This window comes from Phoenix dactylifera, chromosome 12 (genome assembly GCF_051530095.1).
Source record: "Phoenix dactylifera cultivar Ajwa chromosome 12, Ajwa_hap1_PhDact_Kaust_v1.1, whole genome shotgun sequence".
Taxonomy (NCBI): domain Eukaryota; kingdom Viridiplantae; phylum Streptophyta; class Magnoliopsida; order Arecales; family Arecaceae; genus Phoenix; species Phoenix dactylifera.
This window is the reverse complement of record NC_143201.1, coordinates 18,804,408-18,823,827: the sequence shown is the minus strand read 5'-3', so window position 1 is coordinate 18,823,827 and position 19,420 is coordinate 18,804,408. Positions and strand designations below refer to the sequence as shown.

At 39.7% G+C, this 19,420-nt stretch overlaps 1 long non-coding RNA gene across 1 annotated transcript; it reads right to left on the bottom strand.

Annotated features, from left to right (window-relative positions):
• Positions 1 to 7,885: 7,885 nt before the first annotated feature.
• On the bottom strand, positions 7,886 to 10,185 carry LOC148714955 (uncharacterized). Its single transcript, XR_015975893.2, has 3 exons — positions 9,887 to 10,185; positions 8,907 to 9,005; positions 7,886 to 8,088 (listed from the first exon to the last, which is right to left on the bottom strand). It is a non-coding gene; the product is annotated as an uncharacterized LOC148714955 (long non-coding RNA).
• Between the last annotated feature and the right edge of the window lie 9,235 nt (positions 10,186 to 19,420).

Sequence of the window (19,420 nt, the reverse complement as noted above, 5' to 3'; positions counted from 1 at the left end):
AAACATTGGGGTATGTCAGGTAGCACGCAGTTAACCAAGCCGCCATGGTTCGTCCTCTTCTCCCTTGACCTCCTCCCGCTGTCAAGCTCTCCTTCACCACCCTCCGCTGGCTCTCCATCTCCTTCATCTACCCTGCCAAGAACCTTCCTGGGCTATCTAGTTCCACCAACAGGATCTCATCCACTGTTAAAATATTTGCAGGAAAAGAAACAAAGAGAGAGAGGAAAAATAAAGAAGAGAAAAGTGCTTGTATTTCTCTATTTCATCATATTCGGTACATCTCACAAGATTATATATACTCGTGTACGATTCTATATAAGAAAAATAATATAGGCTGATATATTACTGACTAATATAAATTGTTATGTGATCTTTAAAATCACTCTAACAAAATTATGCTAACAAAGAAAAATAGTATATATTGATATAGAATCATGCTAATAAAAAAAATTTTATGAGCGATGCAGATTGTTACGTGATCTTTAAAATTATATTAACATCTATGTCGATTATAATCTAGATAAGCTTTGTGACACCTCCAAGGTTATCCACACCAAGCATGGTGGCTACCGGATTCGGATCATGGTGATCGAAATTGCTGGCAACCAAGTTTACGACGTTCACCACTTGCAGGTGGCGATGCACATCGCATGCTTGTGGCTGCAGGAAAAAAGTAGAGCAGCGTGTCGTCTCGAATATCTGCTCGAGGTAGCAAACAGAGAGAGTGGCATCAAGCTCGGCCTCAATCTGGGGCATGAGGGTCGTCCATGATCACAAATGTCAAAGGAGGTAGTGACGGATAGGGAGGCGGTGGCGGCCGTGGAGGAGGAATGGTGGAGAAGGAGAAATTATTAACTAGACCCGATTTAATAGCTCAGCTATAAAATGGGCCTATAGCAGCTCAACACGTCAACCCATATTTTCCATTTGAATAGAATACCTATGAAATAAAAAACATAAACAAATTGTATCATGCGTCCTGTTATATCGCTTCAAGCATTCCAATCCGTTTCATCCAGTCGAAACCCCTCCATCCCGAAGGCTTGCACGAAAACTGTCACACCCCGAACCCATCACCCGGATCCGGCACGCGACCGGCCGCATGAGCCCTAGAGCAGTGCCCTAAAGATCATGCAAGGCCTAAAAGGTACAATAATTCCAATAATTCCAATATTTCCATAAATACCAAAATCAATGATTAATGTAATTCAATCAAATCCAACCAAAATGTACTGAATGATTACATAAATTCAAATGTTTATAAATAAAAGATAAATTGACTTCTAACTATCTAGCAGTCTGACTCCAGTTCGAGCTCACTTCTTGTCCCATCCGACAGATTCTACGAATCCAGTACCTCGGAAAAAAAATGGAAGTGCAGTATGAGCTTTTCCAGCCCAGTAAGAATCTCAACAGCCACACACAATAAAATTATAAAATAATCAAGTATCAAAATATATATATCATTTCATCATTACAAAAGCTCAACAAACAACAAATATATGTAATCAGTACATATACACAAATCCTTTTTCACATTATGTGATCCATTCACGTATTACTCTAATTCTCAAGTTTTCAGACTTTTCATTTCTGGCGTTGGACTAACCAAGATCATGTCCCAGTCCAAGACTGCACAAATCCCACGCATAAGCTCGTGGCAGCTATCCCACGCGTAAGCCCGTGGAGGCTATCCTACGCATAAGCTCGTAGAGGCTATCCCACGCGTAAGCCCGTGGAGGCTATCCTATGCATAAGCTCGTAGAGGCTATCCCACGCGTAAGCCCGTGGAGGCTATCCCACGCATCAGCTCGTGGCAGCTATCCTACGCATAAGCTCGTAGAGGCTATCTCATGACAAGGTTGGTCCAACCCATATTACATGTCTAGTTTTACATGTTCAATCACATTCCCATCACATCTCATATTTTCATAAATTTTCAAAATATGTTATTTCTTCCCAAATGAATTTATCTCAATATTTTCATTATAAACAACATGCACGGCTCATAGGTGCCGCATCAACTCATAAACAATAACATAATAATGAAAATATGTTGATAAAAATTCATCTCATATGTGTCATATCAACTCACAAGCAATAACAACAAAACCGTAAAATAAATCCAACGATAAATCAATATATGCATAGAAGTACTCAGATGTAGGGATTCTTACAGAAATTGTAGACTGACTCAAACACGGTCCGAATCACAACCTACGTGCTGGGGTGATGAGTCCCCTGATCAAAATCTCCTGGCACCGCCGACTCTTCCTCTACAACATCAATTATAAATCACAACTAAATTATTTAATATTTAAATATTCTAAACCATAATTCACATCTACTATGGGGTCCATCACCAGGTCCCCAAACATCTCAATCCCTCCAGATCTAGGGCAGTCGGGGTGGCCCGACTCCCACTCCGTACCACCAGCCTACGTCGTCGCCAGCCGTGGCCGTAGCCACGCCGCGACGATGATCGGTCCCATTGAAGAGACCAAAAGAATGGATAATTCCTCTTTCTTCATGGTTGGGAATACATCTCCCTTCCTCAAATTCTTTTTGATCCAAGGGCAACAACCGTGGTGGCTGTGCCCTCTCCTTCCCCAACTCGACAACACCACTGGCCGAACCATTGCCGGCCGCCACTGTTGCAGTCGCCGGAGATGGTGGCCGGCCAAGAGAGGGAGGGAAGAAAAGTCGACAGAGGTTAGAAGACAGGCCCTCTGTCTTCTTCTTCTTCCCTAAGACCCGGATCCCTCCCCCTCACCATCATCACCGAGGACCACCTTGATGGTGGCTCGGCCCCCCCACTCGACGGCAGTCACAATGGCTCCGATCTCACCGTCGTCGCCGGCCGGCGACCAACCGAAGAGAAGGAAATGGGATCACGAGGATGAAGACCTCGGATCCACTGCTCCCCATCACCAATCAACCCAGAATTCTTATTGGCTTGTCTCTAGAACTTCAATTTTTATGCCAATTCATTATTATATGTACCAAAATGTGTTTCCTTTTTAAAGGATTAAAGTCTTTATAAGAACCTTCAAAACTTTGAATTTTATGTATGCTCTAAGATATATCATAAACTGCATGAATTCATGTTTTTGGCATTTATGCCACAATATTTTTACACCATAAAAGAACTTTGCAATCATACTTAATATACTGCTCTTATACTCTGAAAATTAGTTAAATTGCTCTCATGTTGATAAAATACTTAATATATTGGGCAAAAGATCTTAAATGCACAAGCTTTCATACTTATTATTGAAGAGAGGTTAGATTTCCATTCGTGCTTTTCTTGAATATCATTTGTGGTACTTCTTGAATTAACTTAAGGAAGATTCCACCTACACTTGATTAGAAAACTATCTGTGTTCTGCTCTGAAATTATCTTAATTGGCTCTGATCTATGCTCATTAATCTGATTCTAATATTATTGCCTTGAGTTATATGATTCATATCCTTGCAATAATTTGACATGCAAATCAGAGTACAATAAGAAATATTTGAGTATTCTTATCTTTGTGCTTAATGTTTCACTATCTTTTTGATGTTGTCAAAAAGGGGGAGAAATATTTAAGTATATGCTCATAATGCTTTGTGTTTTTGAATTGAATACAAATCAGCTGAAATTGAAATGTGTTAAGCTGATTAAATCTAAAGCATTATCATGAAGTATGTTTTAAATATATATGCCTTCTACTTCATGCAACTTAGCTATGCATTAGTTCTAGAACACAATATATTTTATATTGCACATACTCAAATACTGTGTATATGTTTAAATCTTAAATTTTGCATATACTCAGTGTTTTGTCATCATCAAAAAGGGGAAGATTGTTGACCACCTAATGGATTTTGATGAATACAAAACACGAGAGTATAATTTCATTTATCTTAACAATTTAATTGAGGATTTCATGTGTTTAATTAAGAATATTGTTAAGAAATGTCTAGGCAAGTTTCCATAATTTTTATGAATTTATTGAAGAATTTTTGAGTTGAAGAAAACAGATCAGGGACAGCCGAGACGTCTCCGGGTTGTCTCAGAGACGTCTCTGGCACAAATAGGAAGAACTGGCACGTCTGGAGACGTCCCCGGTACCTGCGGAGTCGTCCCCGCAAATAAAAAGCAGACCAGCGGAGTCGTCCCCTAGATAGCGGAGACGGCTCTCTCAGGGTTTTCCAGAGAATGATTTTTTCGGAGATAAGGCAGCGGAGACGTCCCCTGAAAAAGCGGAGTCATCCCCACGCATAAAGTGGACACAAGCGGAGACGTCCCCTGAAAGAGCGGAGACGACTCTCTCAGGGAATTCCAGAGGGCAAGTTTTTCGGAGACAAAGAAGCGGAGTCGTCCCCAAAGAAGCGGAGTCGTCCCCACTCAAAAAGCACAGACAAGGCGAGACGTCCCCGTAAAGTGCCGAGTCGACCCCAGATAAAGTAAAAAGTAAAATCCTGTAGGTGAGACGTCTCTCGCCGTAGCGGAGACGTCCCCGGAGCGCCTGGGACGCGACTGACAGCTTTTCAGGTTTGATTTGAATTTCAAATCTTCTCTACTTTATCTCTAACGGCTATATTTGCTTTTTGGGCTATAAAAGGGAGGTCTTAAGTGCTTCTCAACAACTCTTCACCAACCAAAAGCAAAATCATTCAAGAGGGAAGTTAGAAAGAAAAGCTCAAGGGAGTGAGTGCATTCAAGAAAGGAAATCAAGTGCTTTCAAGTCTCCCAAGCGATTTCAAGCTCAACCACTCTCGTGTGCTCGGGATTCAAAGCTCACACCCAACCATACGCGTCCCACATCGGAAGAATCAACATCTCCCACGCTTCCAACGGCAAAAAGGGTTCTTCCGATTTTATTGTTTCTCATTGTTATATTTGCTTCTTAAGAGCTTTCAAATCTTTTGTAAAACGTTTGAATATTGAGCTTGTTTCAGTCAAGGGACTTGGAACAAGGGATAGGGGTCCCAAGCCTAAGTTAAAATTGGGGGATTGTAGGGTTCGTTGTTAGCCCGGGGTAAAACAACGAGTTGGGTAGTTCACTCGAAAAACTACCGGATTGTAGGGTTCGTTGTTAGCCCGGTGTAAAACAACAAGTTGGGTTGTGAGCTTGTAAAACAACCGACTGTAATCTTGAGGATTATAGTGAGATTCCCAAGAGGTCTTGGGGAGTGGATGTAGGTGCTGGGGTGCACCGAACCACTATATGTCCTTTGTGTTTGTAATGCCTCTAGTTATTGTCTAACTAACACACTTACTTACTTAGATAAATTGCTTGCTTAATTCTTATCCGCACATCCTTTAGTTGCAAGCATATTTAATCAAGTCGAAGTCTATACATCAAACCCTTGCTAAGTTTAACTTTCACTGTGCATCTATACAACTTAGCATAGTTAATCAAAAAGTTTTAGAAGTAGCATAAAAGTTTTGAAAGACCCAATTCACCCCCCCTCTTGGGTTGTATCTACTGGGCAACAGCCCTCCAGCGAGCCCTCTCCAACGCCGCCGCCCCCACCCCTCAAACGACCTCCTCCCACGATCGTGCCTAGGGCACAATCGTAAAAAGAGGGATGGGCCCGGTCTTTTCGGGCCGGCCCGTCTCTCTTTCTTTTTTTTTTCTTCTTTTTTTTTCATGGGTATTACATACTCTCCCCCTTAAAAAATTTCGTCCTCGAAATTACCTTACTTGAAGCCTCAAACTTTAAAAATATGCATCCATCATATCATCCCTGAGATCTTAAATAGTCTCCCTCTCGAAGTAACTACTCACAAGATTTTGACATACAAAAATCACAGCATCTCAAAACTTGACCCTTTCTATTTACCACACGTAGTAAGTTCTTTTGATCTCCTTCAAAAGAATTCCAAACTCCCAACCTTGGATTAAAATGCCATAATTATATCCCAAAGAAATTAATTTCTCTTAATTCTACCCAGAGATCATAATTGGCTTGACAGAAATAGGAGAAATCTTTAGTATCAAATGCTCTTAATGTTTTATAATCATTTTTCTTTTCTTAACTTTGCCTGTGATTAAATGATCAACCTTTATCCTAGGAAAACCGCAAACCTGGTCAAATAGGTATATTAACAATGTCAGAGCTAGAAGTTGAAGAACTATGTTAAATCATTCCAGGCCCAAGCTTAATCACAGAGCTATCAATCCGTTAACGCTAAATTTGAGATGCCCCAAAATTCTTCTTAGAATTATCAAAAATAGGAGAGCCCATAACTACTTCCAGTAGGCAAAGAATCAACCACATTCTCCTCTACTAGAAAACTAACTCAAGTCTTCCATAATAATACCCTTCAGATCAAGGTATTATCATTTTTTTTTTCTAATCGGTTTCAAAATAACTCAAACCACTACACTTCCGCTGCGCACTCTGATCTAACTCATCAAATTCTCTAAAGTCACAAAATGATTTCTGTCCAAAGTATCACTTTGCATCGAGACTAAGAAAATCCAAATTTTAAATTTTCAAGTAGAACTAGAGCAAAACCTCTAGATCTTTTTGTTCTCGATTTATATAGAGTATACTTACCATAACTAACCCCCAATCCTTTAGTCAAGTTTAAGGTCACTACATGATCTCCACAACCTTCTTAGAATCCAAAATATCTAGGTTTAATTTAAAATAAGTTAACCATGGATTTCCTCAGCAATTCGATTAAACAATCTACGTTGATCTTCTTTCCAAAAGATTTACTTCAAATTCAATGGTTTAGGAGTCATTGAGCCAATACACTAGAATTTAACTAGATCGATCTCCAGATCTTCCTTCACCAAGATTCTTAACATCCATTAGTAATGCTATATATGATAATTCATGTAAGCATCTCATGACCGAAGTCGCTACTCAATATGACATTTATTAGTGACTTCATCAACAACGACAAAAGATCCCTGCTCAAATCTTAAACCTAGGCTTGAGTTTTAAATTAACACATCAAATAGTCTTCTACAATTATAAGTAAAATCCAGTAGCCCAATCCAAACATGAGAATTCAAATAATTAGAATTCTCCCATCAATATGCATACTCTATGGCCTCAAAATAATCAAATACATCCATAGGAAATAGACCTATTTGCAATATCCAACATGCCAACACCAGATATAATCCACATACATTTTCAACTTCGAAGAACGTTCCTTTCAATATTATGAAATCTCCTTAGCTTACTCCAATACTAAATCAACGTACAAATCCCACTCTAATAATTAGCAGCAAAACCAAAAGTATGATCATATCAAAACCCACATCAAATTTGAACTTTCAAATCATTTAAATAATATCTGAACATGGTATACTCGATATGCCATTGTTGACCTACACTTATCTTAGGTCAAACCTCTCTTATCATGATCAAAGACAATTTATACTTTCCTTCCGTATGCATCGAAAACCAAACCGATGCATACATTTTATCACAATGCCAAGTGATCTTACAGCTTAAGCACTGAATTTAATTGTCATGTCCAAAGTGATCATAGCCTTAAGCTATGATATATTTCTGTCACGATCCCTAGTGATCTTAAACATATGCTTAGATTCCAACTGGTCACATTTTTCAATAATCTTAAACCTCAAACTTTAATGCCACTAAGGCCACAGTGCCTAGTGGTCTTAAACCTTAGATTATAATATCATTCTTGTTACAATCTCAAGTGATTATAAACCAAATCTCTGATAGTTTTTCTATCATAATTCTCCACTGATACTCACCTGAACATAAACCCTAGGATACCTTAACCTTAAGCTCTGATACCACTCTGTCACGCTCCGAACCCATCACCCGGGTCTGGCACGCGACCGGCCGCATGAGCCCTAGAGCAGTGCCCTAAAGATCATGCAAGGCCTAAAAGGTACAACAATTCCAATAATTCCAATATTTCCATAAATACCAAAATCAATGATTAATGTAATTCAATCAAATCCAACCAAAATGTACTGAATGATTACATAAATTCAAATGTCCATAAATAAAAGATAAATTGACTTCTAACTATCTAGCAATCTGACTCCAGTTCGAGCTCACTTCTTGTCCCATCCAACAGATTCTACGAATCCAGTGCCTCTGAAAAAAAATGGAAGTGTAGTATGAGCTTTTCCAGCCCAGTAAGAATTCCAACAGCCACACACAATAAAATCATAAAATAATCAAGTATCAAAATATATATATCATTTCATCATTTCAAAAGCTCAACAAACAACAAATATATGTAATCAGTACATATACACAAATCCTTTTTCACATCATGTGATCCATTCACGTATTACTCTGATTCTCAAGTTTTCAGACTTTTCATTTCTGGCGTTGGACTAACCAAGATCATGTCCCAGTCCAAGACTGCACAAATCCCACGCATAAGCTCGTGGCAGCTATCCCACGCGTAAGCCCGTGGAGGCTATCCTACGCATAAGCTCGTAGAGGCTATCCCACGCGTAAGCCCGTGGAGGCTATCCCACGCATAAGCCCGTAGAGGCTATCCCACGCGTAAGCCCGTGGAGGCTATCCCACGCATCAGCTCGTGGCAGCTATCCTACGCATAAGCTCGTAGAGGCTATCTCATGACAAGGTTAGTCCAACCCATATTACATGTCTAGTTTTACATGTTCAATCACATTCCCATCACATCTCATATTTTCATAAATTTTCAAAATATGTTATTTCTTTCCAAATGAATTTATCTCAATATTTTCATTATAAACAACATGCACGCCTCATAGGTGCCGCATCAACTCATAAACAATAACATAATAATGAAAATATGTTGATAAAAATTCATCTCATATGTGTCATATCAACTCACAAGCAATAACAACAAAACCGTAAAATAAATCCAACGATAAATCAAAATATGCATAGAAGTGCTCAGATGTTGGGATTCTTACAGAAATTGTAGACTGACTCAAACACGGTCCAAATCACAACCTACGTGCTGGGGTGATGAGTCCCCTGATCAAAATCTCCTGGCACCGCCGACTCTTCCTCTACAACATCAATTATAAATCACAACTAAATTATTTAATATTTAAATATTCTAAACCATAATTCACATCTACTATGGGGTCCATCACCAGGTCCCCAAACATCTCAATCCCTCCAGATCTAGGGCAGTCGAGGTGGCCCGACTCCCACTCCGTACCACCAGCCTACGTCGTCGCCAGCTGTGGCCGCAGCCACGCCGCGACGATGATCGGTCCCATTGAAGAGACCAAAAGAATGGATGATTCCTCTTTCTTCATGGTTGGGAATACATCTCCCTTCCTCAAATTCTTTTTGATCCAAGGGCAACAACCGTGGTGGCTGTGCCCTCTCCTTCCCCAACTCGACAACACCACTGGCCGAACCATCCCCGGCCGCCACTGTTGCAGTCGCCGGCGATGGTGGCCGGCCAAGAGAGGGAGGGAAGAAAAGTCGACAGAGGTTAGAAGACAGGCCCTCTGTCTTCTTCTTCTTCCCTAAGACCCGGATCCCTCCCCCTCACCATCATCACCGAGGACCACCTTGATGGTGGCTCGGCCCCCCCACTCGACGGCAGTCACAATGGCTCCGATCTCACCGTCGTTGCCGGCCGGCGGCCAACCGAAGAGAAGGAAATGGGATCACGAGGATGAAGACCTCGGATCCACTACTCCCCATCACCAATCAACCCAGAAATCCCTCTACGACCCTCACACAGACCCGATCCACTCTCAAAACCATAGGTCCCGGCCAACCCGGCGGCCGACGGCGGCAAGCTCCGGAAAGAAGAGGCCGAAACAGGGGTACCCTGTTTCGGACTCTTCTCCGACGATTCACCGGCCAAAACCTCACCCACATGACCCAAGAAATCTAGCAAATGCAGCGCAAAGGGGCGAGCCATGCTTACCTCGGTCCGATGGGTGTTCCGGCGACCTTTCTGACGAGAAATCGGAGGAGGAAATCCGTGAGCAAACAAGCACGGGTCCAAGATCTCTTCACCGATTTGTGGGGATCTTCTTGAAGGAGGAAGGCTTTTCCGGCTTTCTCCATGGCCGGCCAGCTCTTGGTCGCCTCTCCCCGGCGCTCAAAGCCCTCCAGCGAGCCCTCTCCAACGCCGCCGCCCCCACCCCTCAAACGGCCTCCTCCCACGATCGTGCCTAGGGCACGATCGTAAAAAGAGGGATGGGCCCGGTCTTTTCGGGCCGGCCCGTCTCTCTTTCTTTTTTTTTTTTCTTTTTTTTTCATGGGTATTACAAAAACAAACCCAACGTAGCACATCCCGAGGCCAGCAACGATATCCCCGATGGGCGTTCAATCTTGCACAGAGGTGGCAAATAGTTTTTTTTTTTTTTGGTACATCGGTGGCTCACACTGGACAGGTATGGATACAGCCAACAAAATCAGAAAACAAAATACTATGCAAAAAGCATAGGCACAGCCCCATAGTCTATCTAAGAGAAATCTCCAATATGATGAGCCGCAAAGAAAGCAAGCCAGTCTGCAAAATTTTGAATATTTACTAAACTAGCTTTTATGAAGTAGTGAAGGTTATTAACATCGTGGTTAAGTCATGTTAACTATATTTAGTGTTAGATATATGGTAATCCATATGATTGACGTATGGTGGGCAAAGAATAATCCCACCCTTTATTAATTTTTTCACATGTATAGTTATAAATGAGAAAACAAAAGAAATGCAGCACTACTACATGAAATAAGAATAACTATCATATCTTTTCATAATAATTCTTTTGGGATCTAATTCTAATTAGCGCCAACAACACACTCCTTCTTCCAATGTCATAAATAGCATTAGTTTTCTCAAAGGCAAAAAAAAAGCGATTAATGAATGATAGTTCATAAAGTTCATAAATTGCAGATGAAGAAGTAAGTCGCTTGTGTTGGGTGTGTGTTGCCCAAGGTGACAAGCCAAGAGGGGGGGGTGAATTGGTTTCTTCTAAATTTTGGTGCTTTAAACGTTTTCTTAATTAAGTGCGGTGGATGCTTCCTTAAACTATTTGAATGATTTAAACTAGTGCAAAGATAGAAGATGATGCAAGAATAAACGTAAGCACAAGCACAACACAAACACAACAATATATAGTGGTTCGGTGCTCTCCTTAGCACCTACGTCCACTTCCCAAGCGTCCCCTTGGGAATTCACTATAATCCCGCGGATTACAGTTGGATTGTTTTCCGGGCTCACAATCCAAAAATCTTTGTTGGTTTTACGGGCTCACCAACGAACCTATACACTTTGGTTTTCCGGGTTCACCAAAAACCTTTGTTGGTTTTGCGGGCTCACCAACGAACCTTTACACTTTGGTTTTCCGGGTTCACCAAAAACCTTTGTTGGTTTTGCGGGCTAACCAACGAACCTTTACAAAGTGTTTGACAAACAAAAAGAAAAGATTCAAACTCCTAAATGAGCATATGAAACAATATAAACTACAAAGAAGAGTTAGAAAGTATTTATCGCTTTGAAGTGGCTTTGCTCTTCTTTGTCAAGGATGCTTCACTCTTCAAGGGGGGATGGAGCTCTTGATGCCTCTTTGAATCTGCTCAATCCCTTTCTTTGATTCTTGAATGAAGCTCTTGATGAAGAAGATTAGGGCACTTTTTTTGTTCTTGAGTACTCTTTGATATATCTTTCAAAAGTTGTTCTCTCTGATGAATAGTGCCCCTTTAAATAGCTTCTCACCTTCTTTGGTCAAGCCCCAATGGTTAGAATTCAAAAACTAGCCGTTACTGACCTTGGGAAGGACAAAAAGTACATCTGCAGAACTAGCCGTTACTGTTCAGCCCGTGTTTGGGTCGGCTCAACCTGTCCTTGGGTCGACCCAACTTTGCCTTGGGTCGACTCAAACATTCCTTGGGTCGACCCTCTCAGAGAACACAGAAACTTTGATTTCAGCCTTCCTTCACTTGGGTCGACCCATCCTTTCTTTGGGTCGACTCAAAGTTCACTTGGGTCGACTCAACTTCTTCTTGGATCGACCCTCTCAGTAATTTCAGAGAACCATTTTCTGTCTGTCTTTCTGTCTTGCCTTTGGGTCGACCCTCTCAGAGTTTGGGTCGACTCAAGCTTGGGTCGACTCAACCACTGTTTGGGTCGACCCTCTCAGTAAATCCAGAGAACATATTTTCTTCATGTTTTGAGGTTCTTGAAGTTTGGGTCGACTCATGCTTACCTTGGGTCAACCCAACCAACTGTTCATCTGTGCCATATTTGCAGGAGTGTGCCAAATGATTTCTTGATGTGCCGGGGTCGACTCAAACAATCTTTGGGTCGACTCAATCCACACTTTGCTGCATTCTCAAGGTTAGATTCATTCAAATGAACAAAGCATGTATCTATTATCAATCACACAAATATACTGAGAGTAATGAACTTATAAATGAAGTATCAATTTAACTTATAACATACTCTTGATAATTACTTGTTAATCATCAAAATAACACTATCATCCTCAATCTCCCCCTTTTTGATGATTACAAAATAAAGAGTATAAGCCTATTGATACTTGTCTTTAAAATCAGTTTATAAAAGGGATTAAATTGCTGAATTTCAGCTTTTCATATATAAGAGTGAAATCTCCCCCTATATCATTTAAATGTTGCCAATTTGACTCTTTGAATTGCTCCCCCTTTCATTTATAATTCATTAGTGATGAAACTTTAAAAATTTGAGATAAAATATGAGTTTCAGCTTATGTATCGGGGTGCGAGAGGTGCGTGCCAAATTCTGAATTTATATGTGCCAAATTCTGAAATTTGATAGAAATTTTTGATTTAATCAATTTCATTATTACAAATTGCTCCCCCTTAGATGTATAAGCTTTCTTATATGATTTTCAATTTGTTTGCCCATTTATTTCTCTTTTCTTGCATAAGTTCTTATTTCTCTTTCTTTACATAATCCTTTCTTTAGCTTGCTTTACTTACTCTTAAGACATCTTTACTTCTCCCCTTTTTGTTACTTTGTTTACTCTCTAAACAATATCTTTACTTCTCCCAAAATTAATACTCTTTCTTTACTTCTCAAATTAAATACTCTTTCTTTTCTTCTCCCCCTTTTTGTTATCATCAAAAAGATACATGGGAAAGATGCAATATACCATAAACTTCAATCTTCATTGATCAAAATAGGAACATTTTCATACATTAAAAACAAAAACAGATACAATATTCCTTAATCAAGATTTAAAGATACATGAGAGAAAGCAAGATACATGTGAGAACTAGATATCTAGCCTAGGCTCTAAACATAGATGCTAAGATCAACCTAGGGAGAATCCAATGGCTGGGATCTAGTCCTCATCCTCCTAGTATACGTGGCGAGGGGAGGTCGAGCCTGGTGAGACTGTGTCTGGCGTGGAGCACGACGAGCTGGATGACTCTGTGCCGATATCTCTGACTCAGCAGCCTGTGGCACAGATGGTCCATGTGTCTCTCTCTCTCTCCGGAGTGCTCCAATCTGCTGCCTCAGATCACTGATCTCAGCAGACATGACATCCAACCGGGCGTCCAATCGGCTCGTCAGCCCGTCAGTGATAGTCCTCGCCTGAGCTGACATGAGCTCAGTCATCCTGCTCCAGAAGTCATCCATATCTGTCGGAGGAACGGATGACGATGGTCCAGCCTCGGAGGGTGCAGTAGGATGATCCATATGCTCCTCATCCTCATCCTCTGGTGCATCTCCCTCTGGTGCCTCACCCTGAATGCCTGCACCTGTGTGAATCCACTGCCCGTTCACTTTCTCATATCCCATGCGTATAAGTGTCCGTGCAGTGTACGTGTCAGTGTGATGCAGACTCTTGGATGCCTCCTCCTCGAGAGGTAAACCGTGCTGTCTAAATATCAAAGTGAGTATCATACCATAAGGTAGTGATACCCTGTTGCTGCACATTACCTTCCTCATCTGTCTCAATATCATAGCCGGAAGATTTAGGGGAGTCCCTCGAATCATACACTCCATCACTGCTAGATCTCGCTCAGTGATGAGATCGAATCTCCCGGTCTTTGGAAACAAAATCCTATTGATCATATTGAGCAGTAATCTCATTTCAGCGGAAAGAGAACTAGCTATTACCTTCGTGGAGAAATCGAAGTTCTCATTTTCCATGATCAATTGTAGAGCTCTCATTTTGTTTTCTGGCCTTTCCGGAGTGGCTCCTATGCAGGGTAGATGAAGTAGCTCACTCAAGCTCTCCTCGGATACTCGGATTCGAACCCCTCGAACTTCTGAAACAAGCCCTCCCAAACCAGTCTTGAGGAAGGCATAGAACTCTTGTACCAAACCGGGGTAGATTACCACATCTAGGGAGCAAAGATACTCCCAACCTTGTCTTTGGATCCATTCCCAAATCCGAAACCCTTCTTGATTGAAAAACTCGGAATGGATCCTTCTCCCCGTTGTAACCGGCCTCCCCGCAAATCTAGCAAGAATCACTGAGGGGGAAGAAGGAGGAGGGGCCTCCGCACGTGCCTCACGTCGTGGAGACACGGGAGATGGCTCGGTAGGTTGCCTTTCCTCCCGTTGGATCCAAGTCACTCTTTCGGATCTCTTGGCCACGGCTCGTTTGGGTCCCATTTCTCCAAGATCTTTAGGAAATCTACTGTTTGGAGGAGTTTAGTGGAGATTGGAGAGTGGGGGGTAGGTTTTTCAGAAGAAGACAAAGGCCAAATAGTGCCCTAGAAATGCTCTCGGGCCCCCTTATAACAGTGGGGTCCCGACGTTGGGTCGACTCAAGATTTTTCTTGGGTCGACTCAACGTTGGGTCGACCCATGTTCTGGGTTGGGTCGACCCAAGTGCAGAAATTTTCTTTTCTCTTCCTTTTTGCTTCTAAAAATTTTTCTTGCTTCCAATCCTTATAAATTCTCTCTGGGACAATGATACATGAGTAGGGAATCTATAGATAACAAATTTGACTCATGTTTCATGGGATTTTTGAAATTAGAGGAATGTATCATGAGACTACTAGCTCCCTTTTATATCTCTTCAATAAAAAGGATCACATATGCCTAATTCCCTCCTTAGCATGCAGAATCTATCTTCACTCAATGGTTTTGTAAATATGTCGGCTAATTGTTTTTCAGTGCATATATGCTCAATACATACATTTCCATTTTGCACATGATCCCTAATAAAATGGTACCTTATTTCTATGTGTTTGGCTTTAGAGTGCTGAACTGGATTTTTAGTAAGATTGATAGCACTAGTATTATCACACTTAATAGGAATATTATCTAGTTTAACTCCATAGTCCTCTAGTTGTTGTTTAAGCCATAATACTTGAGCACAACAACTACCAGCAGCTATATATTCAGCTTCAGCTGTGGACAGTGCCACTGAATTCTGCTTTTTACTAAACCATGATACTAAGTTATTTCCTAAGAATTGACATGTGCCACTTGTGTTCTTCCTATCTAATTTGCATCCGGCAAAATCAGCATCTGAATATGCAAGCAAATCTAGACAGGAGTCTCTCGAGTACCATAATCCAATAGTGGTAGTTCCTCTTAAATATCTAAGGATTCTCTTAACAGCACTTAAATGTGACTCCTTAGGATCCGATTGGTATCTAGCACATATCCCTACACTAAATACGATGTCGGGTCTACTAGCAGTAAGGTAGAGCAAAGATCCAATTAGTCCTCTATAGAGCTTAATATCAATGCTCTTCCCTTTTTCATCTTTGTCTAGCTTACTAGTAGGATTCATTGGAGTACCTACTCCCTTATGATTTTCATTCCCAAACTTCTTTAGTATTTCCTTTGTATACTTAGTTTGATGAATGAAAATGCCTTCTTTAGTTTGTTTGATTTGTAAACCTAGAAAGAAGCTTAGTTCTCCCATTAGACTCATTTCAAATTCTCCATGCATTAAATCAGCAAATTCTTTGCACAGAGTATCATTAGTGGCACCAAAGATTATGTCATCTACATATATTTGTACCACTAACAGATTCTTGTCCTTTCTTTTGAGAAATAGAGTTTTATCTACATTTCCTCTACTAAAGTCATTATCAAGCAGAAATTTACTTAAACGATCATACCAAGCCCTAGGTACTTGCTTTAATCCATATAATGCCTTATGCAGTTTAAACACATGATTTGGCAATTCATGATTCTCAAATCCTGGAGGTTGTTCTACATATACTTCCTCCTCAATAATACCATTTAAGAATGCACTCTTCACATCCATTTGATATAATTTGAAATCCATGAAACATGCAAATGCTAGAAGTAATCTAATAGCCTCTAATCTAGCTACGGGAGCAAATGTTTCATCAAAATCTATTCCTTCTTCTTGATTGTATCCCTTAGCTACAAGTCTAGCCTTATTTCTTATAACTAATCCATTTTCATCTAATTTATTTCTAAATATCCATTTTGTTCCAATTACTGAATTATGCTTCGGTCTTTCAGTTAATGTCCATACATTACTTCTTTTGAATTGATTTAATTCTTCTTGCATGGCATTTATCCAATTAGTATCTTTTTCAGCTTCTTCATAAGTCTTAGGTTCTAATTGTGAAACAAAAGAAAGATAATCATTTAAATTTCTAAGAGATGATCGAGTTCTTACCCCTTGAGATGGATCACCAATGATTAAGTCTTTAGGATGTCCATGTGCATACCTCCATTCTTTTGGCACGTCTTGGGGTTGTGGTGGCACGCAATCATCTCCCTTATCTTGATTTGGCACGTCATCAATATTCAACTTTTCAAATTCGATAATTCCTGTATCATCATCAACAAAATTTTCTTTCCTAGTAGACTCACTATCAGACTCATCAAATATAATATTGACTGACTCTTCCACTACTAAGGTTCTTTTATTGAATACTCTGTATGCCTTGCTAGATGTGGAGTATCCTAAGAAGATACCTTCATCTGACTTGGCATCAAATATACTTAGATCCTCCTTGCCATTGTTTAAGATAAAACATCTACATCCAAAAATTTTAAGATATTTAGCAGTTGGTTTCTTATTCTTCCAAAGTTCATAAGGAGTTTTCTTAGTTATTGGTCGTATTAAAACTCGATTCAGAATATGGCAAGAGGTGTTTATAGCTTCAGCCCAAAAGTACTTTGGAAGACTTGACTCACACAACATTGTGCGTGCCATTTCTGCCAATGTCCTATTTTTCCTTTCAACAACCCCATTTTGTTGAGGCGTTCTAGGTGCTGAAAATTGATGTGATATTCCATTTTTAGTGCAAAATTCTTCAAAGTGTTGATTTTCAAATTCCGTACCATGATCACTTCGAATTGCTACTAAGGTGAGTTTCTTTTCATTTATGATATTATTATATAGTTTCAAAAATTCTGAAAATGCTTCATTCTTATGTGCCAAAAATGAAACCCATGTATACCTCGAAAAGTCATCAACAATAACTAGTTCATATTTCTTTCCTCCTAGACTTGTAGTTCTAGTAGGTCCAAATAAATCCATGTGTATGAGTTCAAATGGTCTAGTTGTTGATACTACATTCTTTGATTTGAAAGATGACTTAGTTTGTTTTTCCAGTGAACATGGTCCACATATTTTGTCCTTTTCAAAGATCAGTTTTGGCACATCCTTTATTAATTCCTTCTTAACTAGTTTTGATATTAATTCCATACTAGCATGTCCTAATCTTCGATGCCAAAGCCAACTAGTTTCAATTTTCTTTTCTTCATTAGTAACTAAGCATAAACCATTTTTCTTGCCTAACTCATGAAGATCTACTAAGTAAATATTTCTTTGCCTTTGTCCTACAAGTACAATACTATTATCTTTAGGATTAGTGATTATGCATACAGATGCTTCAAATGTAACTTTAAACCCTTTATCACAAAATTGACTTATGCTAAGAAGGTTATGTTTCAAACCCTTAACTAATAAGACATTTTCTATAAAAATAGATGGAGCAATGAAAATTTTGCCCTTTCCAATGATATATCCTTTACCATTGTCTCCATAGGTTACTACTCCACCTTTCTTTGGTTCCAAGGTGACAAATTGATCTTCGTCACCGGTCATGTGTCTTGAACAGCCGCTATCTAGATACCATCGTTTTTCCATTTTATCAGCTGCAAGACACACCTGCAATCAAGATCAAGAAGAAACTTTAGGTACCCAAACTAAGTTGGGTCCTTTAGGGTTAGTGCTCCATGTTCCTTTTGGAACCCAAACTTTCTTGAATTTAATCTTTTGATTATTACTTAATTTGTTTTGATTAGATTTTCTAAAGTTACATTCATATGCTCTATGTCCTAACTTATTGCAACAATAACAAGTAATATTTTCACTTTTAGCTTTTACAAAAATATTCTTTAATAATTTTTGTTTCCTATTTGTTCTATATCCTAAACCGGCCTTATCATATACAGCTTTTTGGCTATCAAGAATCAAATTTAATTTGGTAGAACTAAGAGTAAATTTATCTACCAAAGTTTTATATTTTTCAGCATCTTTTTTTAGCTTGATATTTTCAGCAATTAGATTCTTGGTTTCATTTGCAAGTTTCCTACTTAATGTTTCACAGTTATGAGACAATTTTAACTTATCTTTAATGAGAGATTGATTTTCTTCTTTTAGAGCTTTATTTTTATTAATTACTTTCTTATGTTCTTCCATGAGTTCTAAGAATGCATCATGTAATTCATCCACAGTAAAATCACAGTCAAGTTCAGAATCTACCTCATCGTCATTGGCCATATGACACATTTGGGCCGTCTCTTGATGATCTTCCTCCTCCGAACTTGATTCCTCACTTTCACTCCAATCGGCCATGAAATTCTTCTTTTTCAACTTTCTTGCCATCCATTTCAAATCTGGGCAATCTATCTTATAATGCCCGGGTTTGTTACACTCATAGCAAATGGGAGTCTCTTTTTCCTTTTCCTTGTCCTTACCCTTTTCTTTGCTTGAATTACCTTTAAGAAAGGGTTTCTTTTTATGGAACCTATTCTTACCTCTCATGAATTTTCTGAATCTTCTCCCAAGCACAGCCATCCCTTCTTCATCGATTTCTTCATCATCATCTGAATCTTCCGATTCAGTTAGTTGTTTAGGGGTAGTAGTCTTTAGGGCAATGGGCTTTCTTCTTTTGACCTCATCTTCTGAGTTTTGCCTCATTGTCAACTCATGGGTCATGAGAGATCCTAGAAGCTCCTCTAACTGCAGTGTGTTGAGGTCCTTTGCTTCTTGAATAGCGGTTACCTTGGCCTTCCAATTCCTTGGTAGAGACCTGAGAATTTTTCGCACCAAATCAGAATTAGAATAAGACTTTCCTAAACTCTTAAGCCCATTTATAATGTCAGTGAAACGAGTAAACATATCAGTTATTGACTCAGTAGATTCCATTTTAAACAGTTCATACTTGTGTACTAATATGTTTATCTTAGACTCCTTAACTTGATTGGTCCCTTCATGTGTGACCTCAAGTC